General features: G+C 39.7%; 1 protein-coding gene across 9 annotated transcripts in view; it reads left to right on the top strand.

Annotated features, from left to right (window-relative positions):
• The window catches only part of DCDC1 (doublecortin domain containing 1), a 246,272-nt gene that overhangs the window by 172,946 nt on the left and 59,108 nt on the right, over positions 1-14,218 (top strand). The gene's annotated exons all lie outside the window — the stretch shown is intronic.

Consider the following 14,218-nt stretch of genomic DNA (forward strand, 5'->3'; position numbering starts at 1 on the left):
CCTGCGAGTAGGGGAGGCGCTCCTGGTGTCAGCCGAATCCCACGTTCCCAGGCTTCCTCCGCCTGGGATTTTTGAGGGGTCTCTGCCTTCGCCGCGGCGGCAAGACCCGATTTTCACGGAGCGGGTTCCTCTCAGTCAGAGGAACTCCGCCATTACCGATGGCGCTAACCCGGAAGTCCCCAGAATGGTTTAAGTTCATAAACCAAGGTACCACTGTACTCCTATAACTACTGATGATGATGGTGATATGGTGGTGGTGAAGATGATGAAGACTCGTTTGTTCTGTGAGTTTTGGGCAATGGGTTTCAGCTTGAGGTGTAAAGCTGCATCCCTAAGCACACATACTTGGCTTAACTGAAACTCCCTTCCAAGCAAAGTACCTAAGACTGCGGCCTGAAACCACTCTCAAGGCTGGCTGGCTGGTAAATAAATGAGTACTGGACATGTGGACAGTCCAGAATATGGATCTTCAAGTAGGTAAGTGGCAATGTGCATTCTGGAAGCAGTTCCATCTGAAGTTTGATAAGACTAGGTGGAACTGCATTACACCTTGAGTAACTGATCACTTGCATGGTATAGGGCGGTGTATGAATTCAATCAATCAATCAATCCATCAATGTTAACAGGATAAACCATAATAGCCTTTGATGGCATGTAAATAAATATTATCGCTTTCAGTCCTGGGTTCAAATAATGTAGGTCTGCATACTTATTTGACTTCAGAGCTAATTGCGTGGCAAGGTCCCAAACCCTCCCGGGGACTGGCATAAAGACACATGAAACAGTATTTTTGGTTAATGGGAGAAAAAGGCCACAACTTTATTGGTTACAGAATGTGAGTGGTATTGGCTTAGGCATTGGAAACTACATGGCTATATCTGACTCCTGCCGGTCTGCAGGAGTCTTGGAAGGGTTAACCACCAGTAGGGGGAGCCCTTTCTGATGTACATCAACTAGGAACTCCCCCAGGGTCACTGCTAGGGGTCGTGCCATGGCCCTAGCCCCCCGTCTGGGGCTTCGGACGGAGACCAGTCCTCCCGGATTCCTTTAATGCAATACCCTTGAATTAGGAGGGGTAGGTGATGGCCACTACCTCCTCTCACCTTCAACCTAATACTCCAATGCCTAACCGCCAAGGTCAAGAAATAAAAGAGCCTAACCTAAGGGAGGGAGGGCAGGAGAAATGGCCAAGCAGGGAGAAAAACAGGGGCAAGTCCTCAGTCATGGCCAGTTTAAATAGCCCGCGCCATGCCCCCGGACCGTCCAAATTGGACAGCCTAAGGGTGATGTGGCTGAGGACCATTTAATGGCGCTGGGGCAATCCTGCCCTGCGCGCGTGGGGAGGGCTTGCTCCCAGCCTGCAACGACATCTCCCCGGGAATGGAAAATGGTTCTGTCAAAGTTTAAATCAGAATTGTAGTGAGAAATTGGCTAATTTGTTTGTTTCTGGTCAATTTTACTTGGACATGTTTTACCCATCATTCCATTCCATTTCCACTTTAACCTACATTTTTTAAATCCTCCCAGAATGCTATTTAAATGCATATTCTAATACATATTTAAGCCTATTTTTTTCTCAACATACCTACAAAGAAAAATGTTTCTTTCAAGATATTTTTTAAAACATTTTTCTTACAAGAGTCTTATTCAAATGTGGATTTTTCTACATTTAAATTTAGTCTGAGAGGTGCAGTTCAAGTCATCCTGAACAGGAATTTGCAAAAAATGAATTATTCAAGAATCCCTAAGTTCAATGCACACCTCTAATTAGCAAGTTTTTTTTACACTGACCATTAAGGGACCTACTTAAATAAGATTTTTGCATCATCTTCTAGTTGGTAAGGGGTGAACTAATTTTTAAAAAGGAAATATTTCATCTTAGTTTCCCTTCTTGAAGGATGCAAAGTTCTCAGAACTTGTTTCTTTAATCTGCATGTGTAATTCATCTAAAGACATAAATACAGCTTACTTACAAGAACATGCGCTTAAGAGTGGGATGTACAGCTGTGTAGGCGGGCTATTTCCATTCAGAAGCAAACACTAATTGATTATATTTTTAGATGCACACTACTAAATTCTGTTTAAAAAAATGATATAATACATATACCATAGTTTATGCATATATGTGGTTAATTCAATACAATTTTATGTTTGCATAGAGCACATTTTTCTAATAATGGAAGCAAATTCTTCTTCTTTATACATATGATAAAAAAACATTTTCCAGATATACAGTTTTAGTATCACCAGTAGTTAGACTATTTTCTTTGTATGCAGAACCTTCTGATTAAGTATTGGGCAGAAATCTCCTCCCACTGTTTTTCGTTTGTTTTTTTGGCTGTCAAATATTTACAAAGAGATAGAAGCTACAAATCAAAGATATTTTTTAGGATTTTGTTATGATTTACATTTGTGAGGCTGTGGATAACAAAAAGCAGAAAGAGGCATTTTCTTATCTATCCCTGTTACATTAGAAAAGTTCATGCCCTGCTCTTAGCATTTTCCAACACAGCTGTAGAGTAGTTTAAAGCCTATTTTTTAAATAAGTGATGCTCAATTTGTCTTTGATGATCCGCATGATTCAGGTGAGATGGGAGCACGGTCGGGCCCTTATTTGCATAAAAATTAATCACAGAAAAATGTAAATTGATAAAATTTTGCCTGGCTTTTCCCCTCTATTCGAGAACCCATAGATGGCTCCAAGAAGCAATCATCTCAGTATGGGGCTGCATTGGATGCTGTACAAATGATCACATTTGTGTTGAATACTCACTCATTTAAATGTCAGCACTGATGGGGCGGTACATCACTAGAAAAAAAATGAAAAATAAATACACAGCAGCTGAAGACTATCAAATCTGCGGGCCCTCTTTAGAGATATATGATCTAATGTGAAAAAATTGCAGATTAATTATCCTTTTTCAAAATGGTAATTGTTTTAGTATCACACCAGAAAAAAATCTGCAATTTATTTGGAATCAAACAAAAACCAGTAATGTTAAATACGTCATTACATCATTGTGTTTATTAGAAGGCTGCAATTAATTCTGAAGGCTCCAGTGCTGTATAAAATGAAACAAAAGAATGTTCCTATTAATTTTCCGGCAACTTCTTATCTTTTAGATCCATGTAATAAAAATATAAAAGGTAGGTTACTAATTTTATTTAATTCTCTCAGGGTCTAAATTTTACACATACACCCACAGATATCATTTTGTTTGGCTCCTGTTAAATAAATATATTTTTGAGGCGAGTCAGTATGCTGCAAAGCAGCTTTATAAGCATTAATGATTTTATTAAAATATCTCAGACTGGAAATCTTATTCCTATCACACAGATGTATATTTGAAACAGATTTCCCAGTGTTCCACTGACTCTGAAAAGCTTGCATCTCAAAATCTATGACCCTCTTTAGAATTGTAGTGGCCACCTCATTTAAAAAAAAAAAGTTTCTGTCCCTTCATCCAAGTTACTTCTGCTAGCAAGATTAAGGATTGAGAGTTCTGTCAGATAACAAGTGGCAATTTTGATTTTCAGTTCCTGTAAGTTGAGGTAGTGATCTGAATACAGTGGTACCTTGGGTTACATACGCTTCAGGTTACATACGCTTCAGGTTACAGACTCTGCTAACCCCGAAATAGTGCTTCAGGTTAAGAACTTTGCTTCAGGTTGTGGGTGGTGTGACACCCCATAAATCACTTGTTCCCTCTCCTGGGCCTCTGCCACACACTCTTTGGAGCCCTACTAGTCCCTGCCAGTGGGCCAGGATTTCTGGGCACTTTAGTTGGCCTAATAACAAGCCAGCTAGTACCACATAATCCTTTGAAGGTGCTCCTGATCATATTTGATGGAGAAGAATCTGATGTACATGGAAGGAACCTGTTGACTTCCTTTATTCTGGCAACAAGAATTGAAATTGCAGAACACTGGACAATTACAAGCTTGAGCATGATGAATGAGTGGTACAGCTAGGTATGGCCCGTATCCCTAATAGAAAAACTGACAAAGCAGACTGGAAAGAGGAAAATAGAAATACTATATAACATTCCATAAGCACTGGTTTAGCTATATTTCATGCTTACCCTAGAGAGAACTCAGCTGGAGTCCATCCTTAACATAGAGAATATTACAAAAAGATCTGGGATAAAATGTATGCTATATTTATTTTTTAATGATCTTATAACTTATTTGTAGCATAAATGGCACTTTATTTTTATTCTTCTAGATGATTGGACCAATGAAATATGTAGTTGATACTTACATAAATTGTATGACTGCTCTTTGTTCTATTGTTATTTAATGCTGTTATAAAAACTCATATAAATAAATTATTAAAAAAATAAATAAATTACCTCCTTTCCCTCTCTTCCCCCTGTATGTAACTCACGCCTTCAAAATATGCTTCATAAAGTTGGGAGAACCCCCAAAGCAGAGTTAGGGGATACAGGGGTGCCTGGGGCAGGGAAAAGGATGGTGAATTCTCTTGTGCAAGAGGGAATCATTTTGCTCACACAATGACTTTGCTGGATACAACCCATTGTTTGTTTCTCATTGAAGATGTGGTTTCCTACTCTAACTGGTAAGGTCAAAAGCTGATCTTTCTTACCCGGAAGGGATGCTATCCTAGATGTAGATTCTAGTTTCTGAATTGGAATGTATAGTACGTAAACCCCTCCCCCCCAAAAAAGTGTTTAGTTCTCATGGGCAACTTTTGGGCAACTTCTCATGTTACTGTAATAAGAAAGCTTTCCTTGTTAATATGGTGAAATCCAAAAGCCAACTGGGACATCATTTGACGTGTACAGGTTCCGAATCTTCTCACCCATTATGAAAACCGTGTGCTTACGAAAGGCTCTGGAACATACATCTCTCCCAGCTTTGCACATTTATTTAACTGCTTTATGCCTCAGAAGCTGTGCATTTAAAATAATGACCTAAATCCTACTTTCTCCTGGGGTTCAATTTAGTGGATTGTGTGAACAACTATTCCTTCTCTGTTTTTTGGCATTAAACATTTAGAACTAACTGTGTCCCCCTTTAGGGCTTCTTTACATGTTACTGCTACCGTGTAGAATAATGTAAAGCAGTCTCCATGTAAGGATTCAAACATTTAAATAGGCTCCACCATCTTTTATCTATACTGAAGCTACTTACTTCATTCAGTTTTGTGGTTTAACTCCTTTGAATCTCCTCCATACGTCAATCTCCTTCTTTTTGAACATGGTACTCAGAATTTAAATGTTCACTTTGGTGTCTTATCAGTGCTATCACTAGTTTTAGCGATAGTGACTCTGCTAATATATCTTAAATCATTTTGCTACCTTGTATTCAGATTATCCTCTCTACATCATTTAGGATGTTCTGTTTAAGAAATAATTCTCCGTTATCCAAAACATATACATGTAGTTCTTTTCCACAATGTAGTTCTTTCCCCACCCCCAGTCAAAGCAGCCTCCCACCCTGCCAGGGGGGAAAGCTTGGTGGTGCTCTGACAATGTGATCACAAATAAGCACTTCAGAGGTTTGGTTTGGTTTGGTTTGGTTTGGTTTGGTTTTGCAAAAAGCAAAACTGAGCTCAAATGAAACACCTTTGGTTAAGTGGGAGGGGTGGCAACATGAGAATGGGTCTTTTCTGTGGTGGCTCCCCACTTGTAGAATGTTCTCCCCAGGGAGGCTTGCCTGGCAGCATCACTATATATCTGTAGGCACCCAGCAAAATCCTTTCTTTGTAACCAGGATGATTAAAGGTTCTGTGACTTTTAAAATGTGTTTGTGTGAGGGGGATTATTGGCTTTTAAAAATGTACAGTGGTACCTCAGGTTACATATGCTTCAGGTTACAGACTCTGCTAACCCAGAAATAGTGCTTCAGGTTAAGAACTTTGCTTCAGGATGAGAACAGAAATTGTGCTCCGGCAGCGCGGCGGCAGCAGGAGGCCCCATTAGCTAAAGTGGTGCTTCAGATTAAGAACAGTTTCAGGTTAAGAACGGACCTCTGGAACGAATTAAGTACTTAACCCGAGGTACCACTGTATTTTGTTTTCTCATTTTGCATTTTTATATTGAACTGCCCTGTGATCTTTGGATGAAGGACGGTATAATAACAAACTATCTATCATCTATCTCTATCTATCTATCTATCTATCTATCTATCTATCTATCTATCTATATCTATCATCTATCTATCTATCTATCTATCTATCTATCTATCTATCTATCATCTATCATCTATCATCTATCTATCATTCACCTTCTCCACTAGGAAACATTTTATTTCCTGCACCAAGACAGTATTTCTAAGTTGAATATGATTTATATTTGAATATGCTACCCAAAGGTTGGTGTGATGTTAAATGCAGATGAAAAAATCCGGCAAAAAACTTATAAAATTACCTTTAATGAAAGTACCTTTAATCTTCACTTATAAATTCCAGTCATAGGGAGAAACTGCAAATGAGATAGGAGACTCGTATACCTGAATGCAAGTAGAGGGGCTGTGGGAGATTTTGCCTTTCCTACAGTGACTTGCTTGGATCTTGTACACTGATTGCCAGGTAATTTTGGCATGGTGCCCCTCACTACTTTACTTTGACTGTGGCTCACTGCTGTACCTGGATTACAAGTTCCTAAGTAAGTTCCTATACTTAGAAGGGCTTTAGGAACACAGGAAGCTGCCTTCTACCAAGTCAGATCATTGGTTCATTTACCTCTGTATGGACTACATTGAATTGGCAGTAGCTCTCCAGGGTATCAGCGCTTCCTGGAGACTTTCTAAATCCCAAGTATGTACTATATCAGCACCGAGCCAGTATCTCTATAATCCTGTATGATGCTTTTATGAGGGGAAATGCTCTCTTTCTATCTATCTCTGCTGTACTGCCTAAAAATGCCGGGCAAACTAAAAATAAATAAATAGGTCTTCTTATTTTCAGTAACATATTTTAAAACCTCTGAGGTGTTTACTTCTTTAGAAACATAGTTAAAATAACAGTTATATACCCATAAGGAAGCAATGCATCTAATATGGTGCTCAGTTTCATTATTCTTAGGAAAAGATCAGAATTGCATCCCAGTTCGGACTGCATGGGAAAGAACAGTGACTAATATTTCATTGTTCGGCTAGCCCAGTATTTCTTTAAACTGTGTGGGAAGCACCTGTCCCCGGAGGCTGTTGGCTTCACCGAATGTGCATGACATGCCTAGGTCTTCACTTCCTTATTGAGAATGGCAGAGTGACAGCAAGAGAGAGAATTTCAGATCTGCAGGACTTGTGTGTCTGCAGAATTTGTGTGTGACAAAATGCTACCCGCTTGCTTACCAAAAGAAAAAAAAGAATGTGGCTATTACTTTGTTCTGTTACTTTAGTATGTACTGTTACCGTCTATGAAGTAACATAAATATGTGAATTACGTTATAAGGAGAGACAGTTTTAGTTTACTCACTTTTATTTCTTAAAGTCAATCAGCCACTTGAGAGGATCTTCCTTTATGATTCTCCATGTCAAACTGCCTTTGCCTAATTATGACGAAAACTTATGTAAATGTATATAATTCCAAGACTACAGCATATAACTGCTTGGCTGTATTTTATATGTTTTAGAGACCCTGGCAATGTTTGCATAGTTTTGTATATTTGGTTGTGATTTGGTTTGGATAGACTCCACTCCACTGAAAATGTCTAATCTCTCAAGCTCAAAAAAGACAGAGGGAAGAAAGTGAATCCCATTATGTTCAAGACAGGGCCAAATCAAACATGCACTCACATTTCATGGAACTTTGATATGGCTTGGTGAATTGGTAGGGTGTAGAGTTTGACTAAGGCAGCCCTGTCACAGCACTGACGTTGGAAAGTTCAGGGTTGGAAAGAAGTGCCCCCATTGCCCTTGTTCATACCCAATGCTAAACCGAAATAGGTCTTATTGAAAACATGCAAGTCATGGTTTGGCTTAGCATGTCAACCACAAGTAGGACGAACCTAAACAAATAAATGAAATATCACCCTAACCTCCCCACAAACAAATGAGAAGGACACATTAAAATCTGTGGCAAAACCAAGCTGGGAGTTCTGCTAGGACAATCCTGTGCTAGGGCTTGCTTTTAAAATATGGTTTGGGGAGGGAAAGAAGGAGCAGTGTGTGGGGTATCCCCACATGCTCAGGCATGCCAGGAGGGAGGAAGAGATCTGTATGTTGTCTATCTGCATATGAGAGAAAACAATGTATGTATTGTGAGGGGAGGGGAGAGTTGCACTTGGACAGAGAAGGAGATATCTATGTGTGATCCATGGTGTCACAAAGAGTCGGACACGACCAAACGACTACACAAAATGTGTGGTGTATATGTCCTGTTTGCAGGCTTCCCAAAGGCATCTATTTGGCCACGGTGAGAACAGGATGCTGGACTAGACGGACCACTGGCTTGATTCTTAGGTTCTTAGGTGTTTTGTATGAGAGAGAGAGAGAGAGAGAGAGAAAGAGAAAGAGAAAGAGAAAGGGGGAGGTATGTATAAATATGGTAGGGGGGAGGGAGGGATACATAAATGTGTGACTGTATGTATTTGAGGTAAATGAGAGAGACAGGGAGATGCATGTGTGTCTGTATATGTATTGTGAGTGTTTGCATGGGTTCTTTGCATGTGAAAGACAGCATGGGGATGGCCCTATTATGTACTTTCCCTGATACCCTGCTGTTATTAGATAACAAAACTATCAAGTTAAGTATATGGGAAAATCATTTTGGTGTGATTGCTACAAACAGGACCAGCAGGACATAGTGTTGACTTTCCTTGATAAGCCTGAGGAAGGGCAAGTGCAAGCACCAATGATTCTGCTCTTTCTAATTTTGTGCTAGGCCACACCCCAACAGCAGACATTTTTTTTTTGTTATGCAACACATCCCACAGTAGCCATTTTGTGACAGGGACTGGCACCAGTCTTAATTTTTAAAGTCTTTGAAACTCAAATTAATAAACATCATTTATAAAATGTTAAACAATTCCATTTTTATTGTGTTTTTATTTTTATTATCAACTTTATAATTAAAAGGTCATCATAAACTCAACAGAGAATGACAGACCCTCCAAGTGTCCTTATTTTCCAAGGACATCCCTGATTTAGAGAAGCGATCCCAGTTTCTGATTTGATCCTGGAATGTCCCACTTTTTCTTAGGATGTCTCTATTTTCATTGGATGCATGTTGGAGGGTATAGAGTTATCCAATCCCTGACCTGTCTGAAGACAATCTGGTATAGGGAAGTTTTTTCATGTTTCATGTTTTATTATGTTTTTATATATGCTGAAAGCTGCCCAGAGTGGCTGGGGCAACCCAGTAAGATGTCTATAATTATTAAAATTACCATTATGGAATGGGACGTCCCTATTTTCATCAGATAAATGTTGGAGGGTATGAAATAAAGGAGAGGGCACAGGAATATGGAGAGCAGGGTAGGAGAAACATTTTACAAGTTCTCAAGATGTAAGTACCATCACCAAATTTTTTACAATTTTTTTTACTGAGTATTAGTAGTGCTACACATTGCTGCTAAAAGATAGTCCACAGAGGAAATACCTGTGCAGTGGAGATACAGTCTGTTGTAGCAGCTCTTTAAAAAATCTAACAGGGGTCTGGTATAGTGCTGGTAAGAGGGGCAGGATTCAAAGAACTGAAGAGAGGAAGGGGGCAGGTCCTGCTTTGATAATGGTAGCCTATTTCTACCAAAGATAAATAATGCAAATGGGCCACAATATTCTTGAAGAAAATGTATGAGAGAAACACTATTTGTCCTTGTCAGTAATAGTATGCAAATCTGCTATTTCCCCCCCTACCTGTTTATTAGAAGCATGCTGATTTGGGCTGGTGTTCACCAAGGTAATTATTACGTAGAATATCATGCTCAGATTACATATTGCACTTCATTTTATTTCATTATGAGATTTAAGACAATGTAATTGTTACTTGATAGAAGACAGAAAAGGTCAGCTTTAATTTTAAGTTTTAAAAAAGCTCCATTCCTTTAACTCTTTTGTATTTTGTTTGTTGAATTCCATCTACAAACCACAACTCCTTTAGAAAATGGGAAGAAAAAATAGTACTTTAGAAACATAGAAACCTGCCTTCTACTTTGGTATTGTCTAGGCTGACTGGAAGCAGCCATTCCAGGGCTTCAGCTGAAGTTTCTCCCAGTACTACCCTCTGGGGACTGAACATGCTGAGACCTTCTACATGCGAAGCTTGTACTGAAACACAGGCCTTCCCTTGCTTGAATGTTTTGACAAAAGGAGGGGGAAAAATGTCTTCACTAATACACTGAGATTTCCTTTGAAGCATCATGGCAATTGAACCCAAGTGTGGAAGGGTGTTTGTTTCATGCTGTCGAGTTGGCAAAAAGGACAAAGAAGCTGCTCAAGAAGCTGGAGGTGCTGAAGAAAGGGCCAAATGACACAAGACACAAGTCCCCACCTTGTGTCACCTGTTTCTGTGTTGTAGCTCTGAACAACTTGCCCCAAACCCTAGCTTCCCGTGCACAAGACTGCATTGTGACATCCTCCTGTTTCTTGAACCGCTACCTGTTTTCCTACCTACACTCATCATGGCGCAATGGGTCAGTGTGTCTGGCTGTTAACCAGAAGGTTGGTGGTTTGAGTCCACTCAGGGATGGTTGTAGACCGGATTCCTGCATTGCAGGGGGTTGGACAAGATGACGCTCGGGTTCCCTTCCAACTCTACAATCCTATGTTTCTGTGCCAAGCTGCCTTTCCTCTGAAACTTTTCCTACCTAACACAGTTGTCCAGACTGCCTGCTATTTAATTGTTCTTCAGCTTGAAGATAACATAAATTGCCACCCTGTTTCTTTCCTCTCAGTTTTCAGTCAGGGTCAGTTCCATCATTTCTACTACTTAAGAGAGGACAGTTGTATTTTGGGCATTGGGTGGCTGTGAGCCCTTTTCCCACTCCTAGGTGAACCCTTAGCAAGTGGGAGGAAGGACTACTAAGCTTTGTGGGTAAGGGTTTGCAAGATTAGAAAATTCAAGAGAAATGCATTTTCACAGCTATGGAGCTATATGTCCTATGAAGCAATATTGAGAAGACCACAATATTTCTATTGTCCTTTCCATACCATTGTAAGTTGTTCTCCAATATATAACATCATTTTCCAGGGACAGTGCCTGGCCAAGAACAACCCACAGTTGAAGCTGCAGCATCTCAGAATATATAGAGCCATTCCAGTCAGTGAGTGATTAACCTCCTTCCCAATGACTGAAGGGTAATTGCTCACTTCATGCAACAATATTGTAAAATAAAAATATGTTATTAGATTGGAAGGGTGGCATGCAATCTATACTGGGTCCATCTGTGATTTCCACACTTCCTGGATGGACAAATTGCTTCTGATTTTTGTAGAATTCTTTAATGCGATTGAGTAGTCTGCCTTTTGCTAACATTCTTTGTGGCCCAGCTGTGACATATACATTATGCGCAGGCCATAGTAAACCAACACCTTAGTTTCCATTACATTAAAAATACAGTTAAAAGCGGAAATGAATGTACTCTATAGCCAGATATAACTCTAATTGTCATGATTTGAAATATTGCAATCCTTCAGGATCTTAGTAAATTTATCCTTACAGATTTCTTTGCTTTTCTGATAAAGTTATAATTATTCAGCAGGGACTTATATTTAAGTATGATAATTTCTACTCATGAGCTAGCAGCCCTTAATGCTCATGAAAGTTTAGGGCAGTTTCATAGTGAACACCATTTGTGGCCGCATTTTTGCATAATTGCGGAGACTGCCGCAAACAATTAAGTGGAAATAGAAATAAGGCAACACTCCTATGCAAACTGTCCTGAGAGCAAGACCCACTGAACACAGTGGGACTTACTGTTAAGTACATGCATGGGATTGTACTATAATTAGAATGCCCCCCCCCCAATTTATCCTTACAGATTTCTTTGCTTTTCTGATAAAGTTATAATTATTCAGCAGGGCATACAAGTTCAACAGCATACAGTAAGCACTGAGATTTGTACATATTGAGTCAGAAGTGGTAAAATGTTGGGTAATATTTATTTATTTAAAATCAAATATATATCCCACTTTACTGCACCAGAAAGATCAGAGCAGTCAGTAAAACATTGCAAAATATAAACAAGGGATAGAAAACAGTCAAAATCACAGCAGTCCAGATAACTTCAGATGAAACTATATAGCTAGTGTTTCCTTTGCTTCTTTATAATCACAGAGAGTCATCGCATACCTATTGATTATGGGGTTAAAAAGTATGTCACTTTGTTTTTAGCCTTGCCTTGTCCTTTGCACGCATGCTTGAAAAAGAGAGATTTGACAGCTATCTGGGGCACAAGGAGTTCTATTTTACTTCTTCGTGAGACATCTGGGGGGGGGGAAGCAATTATGTTAGGGCTGTCTGAAATAAAAAAAGGGAAAAAATAACATTAAGTAGAATTAAATGTGATGCAGCTTTTCAAAAGAAATGCCTCTCAATTGTACTTCCACAAATCGCTGTTTCCACCTAGTGGCTGCAAACGAGAAATGTTGGGTTTAAATTACAGATGCTATTTGAAAACACAGGCAGAAACCGAAAGAGAATAGAATGTGCCACTAAGGACAGATTTCATTTTAGGCACTTATACAGTCATTATATTGTTACCTATGCCAATGCAGCTCACAGATTGTCAGCTTTTCATTTATAAAACACAGTTTTCAGGGGGCTTGAACTTAGTTATTAAAACTCATACTGCGTTGAAGCCTGGCAGCTTAATCGCTCTTTCAGGAAAAGCCGTGTGGTGCGCACTGCAAATGTTCATCAACAATAGTGCCCAAGACCTAGCAGAATTCCCACAAGTCTCCTGATGTGCAACTGGATCCCCAAGAGTCTTTTGTTCAACAGGATGGCAGTGACCCCCCCTCCCTTCCCACAGTTCTATAAGGAAAGAAAATAGTTGTCTTTATCTTTAAAATAAAAGGAACTAAATCACCAAGAGTTTTCTAGCTAGGCAGTGTGCTTTGCACTGACATCTGCCCTGGGTGGGGGGTGGAAGAGAAGAGACCCAGCACTTTAAAATCAAGATGCTATATACTGAGCCTCTGCTTTGTGTAGGTGCTTCTATTTCTGTGTCACTATAAAGCACAGACAAGGTTATTCCCTGTAGTTTCCTCCCACCACACCTCTTTATTAAGAGACAGGCAGAGAAGAGGATAGGGCTGCATTTGTTGGCTATGGTGTGTGTGTGTGTGTGTGTGTGTGTGTGTGTGTGTGTGTGTGTTTCAATGCCCTTCTTTTTGGGAGGGCAGAGGGGAAATTAGTCCTTTGGGGATTAATTGAAGAGGAGTTAATTGGAGTGTGATCTGAGAGGTAATGAATTGATGGTAAACTAATTCAAGGAGAATCAATTTGCAATGCTCTGGCTTGGAAATTAAATTGTTTTGTTTGTGAAATGTGCATTGCATTACAGCAGCGAATCCAATACCAAAAGAGTGGTTGGGTCTCATACCCCACCTCTGCCTTGTATTCAGTCTGTGGCTTAGGGCAAGTCACTTGTCTCCATGCGATGGTGGCCAGTGATATGCCTCAAGGAAGCTGATAAGGACATGAAAGCAACAGCATTCCTCTCATTTGGCAGAGAGAGAGGAGGAGGAATGGTCTGTGTGTGTGTGTTGTGTGTAGCTGCTTGATCAAAAGAAATGAGAAATGGCACTAAGTATGGTCATATCTCACACTTTGCTGCCATGCTGCCCATCTCTAAAATCAGTACATTTTCAGGAATCCTTCTACCTGCTTCATTCCTTGATCATATAATTCAAACAAGACAACTTCAAGCAATGGGCTGTGAATGTGGCTTTTTTAAAAAAAAAACGAACCTGTTTTATTTATTTATTTGTATAACAAACTAGGATTTTGGGGAAGTGAAACTGAATGCTGATAATAGGTATGCCTGCCAGCAGCATAGAGAAACAACAGGAGGAACAGGGAGCAAAGGAACCCAAGACTTCCTTCAGTTTCATTCCAGCTCGTTCATGGTTATGGACCAAATGTAGCTGGACTGGGATTTCATGTATCCTGCCTTTCTGAATCAAAAGAAGCAACTAGCAATAAAATCCAAATCCATTGTAAAAGACTAAAATAGAAAAACAATCAAATCAGTATCTATTAAATTAACTAAGCAGGAGTAATGAAGATGAAAGCCAGCAGAGGGAGGAA

The sequence above is a fragment of the Podarcis filfolensis genome (assembly GCF_964270895.1).
Source record: "Podarcis filfolensis genome assembly, chromosome: 1".
In the NCBI taxonomy this organism is placed as follows: domain Eukaryota; kingdom Metazoa; phylum Chordata; class Lepidosauria; order Squamata; family Lacertidae; genus Podarcis; species Podarcis filfolensis.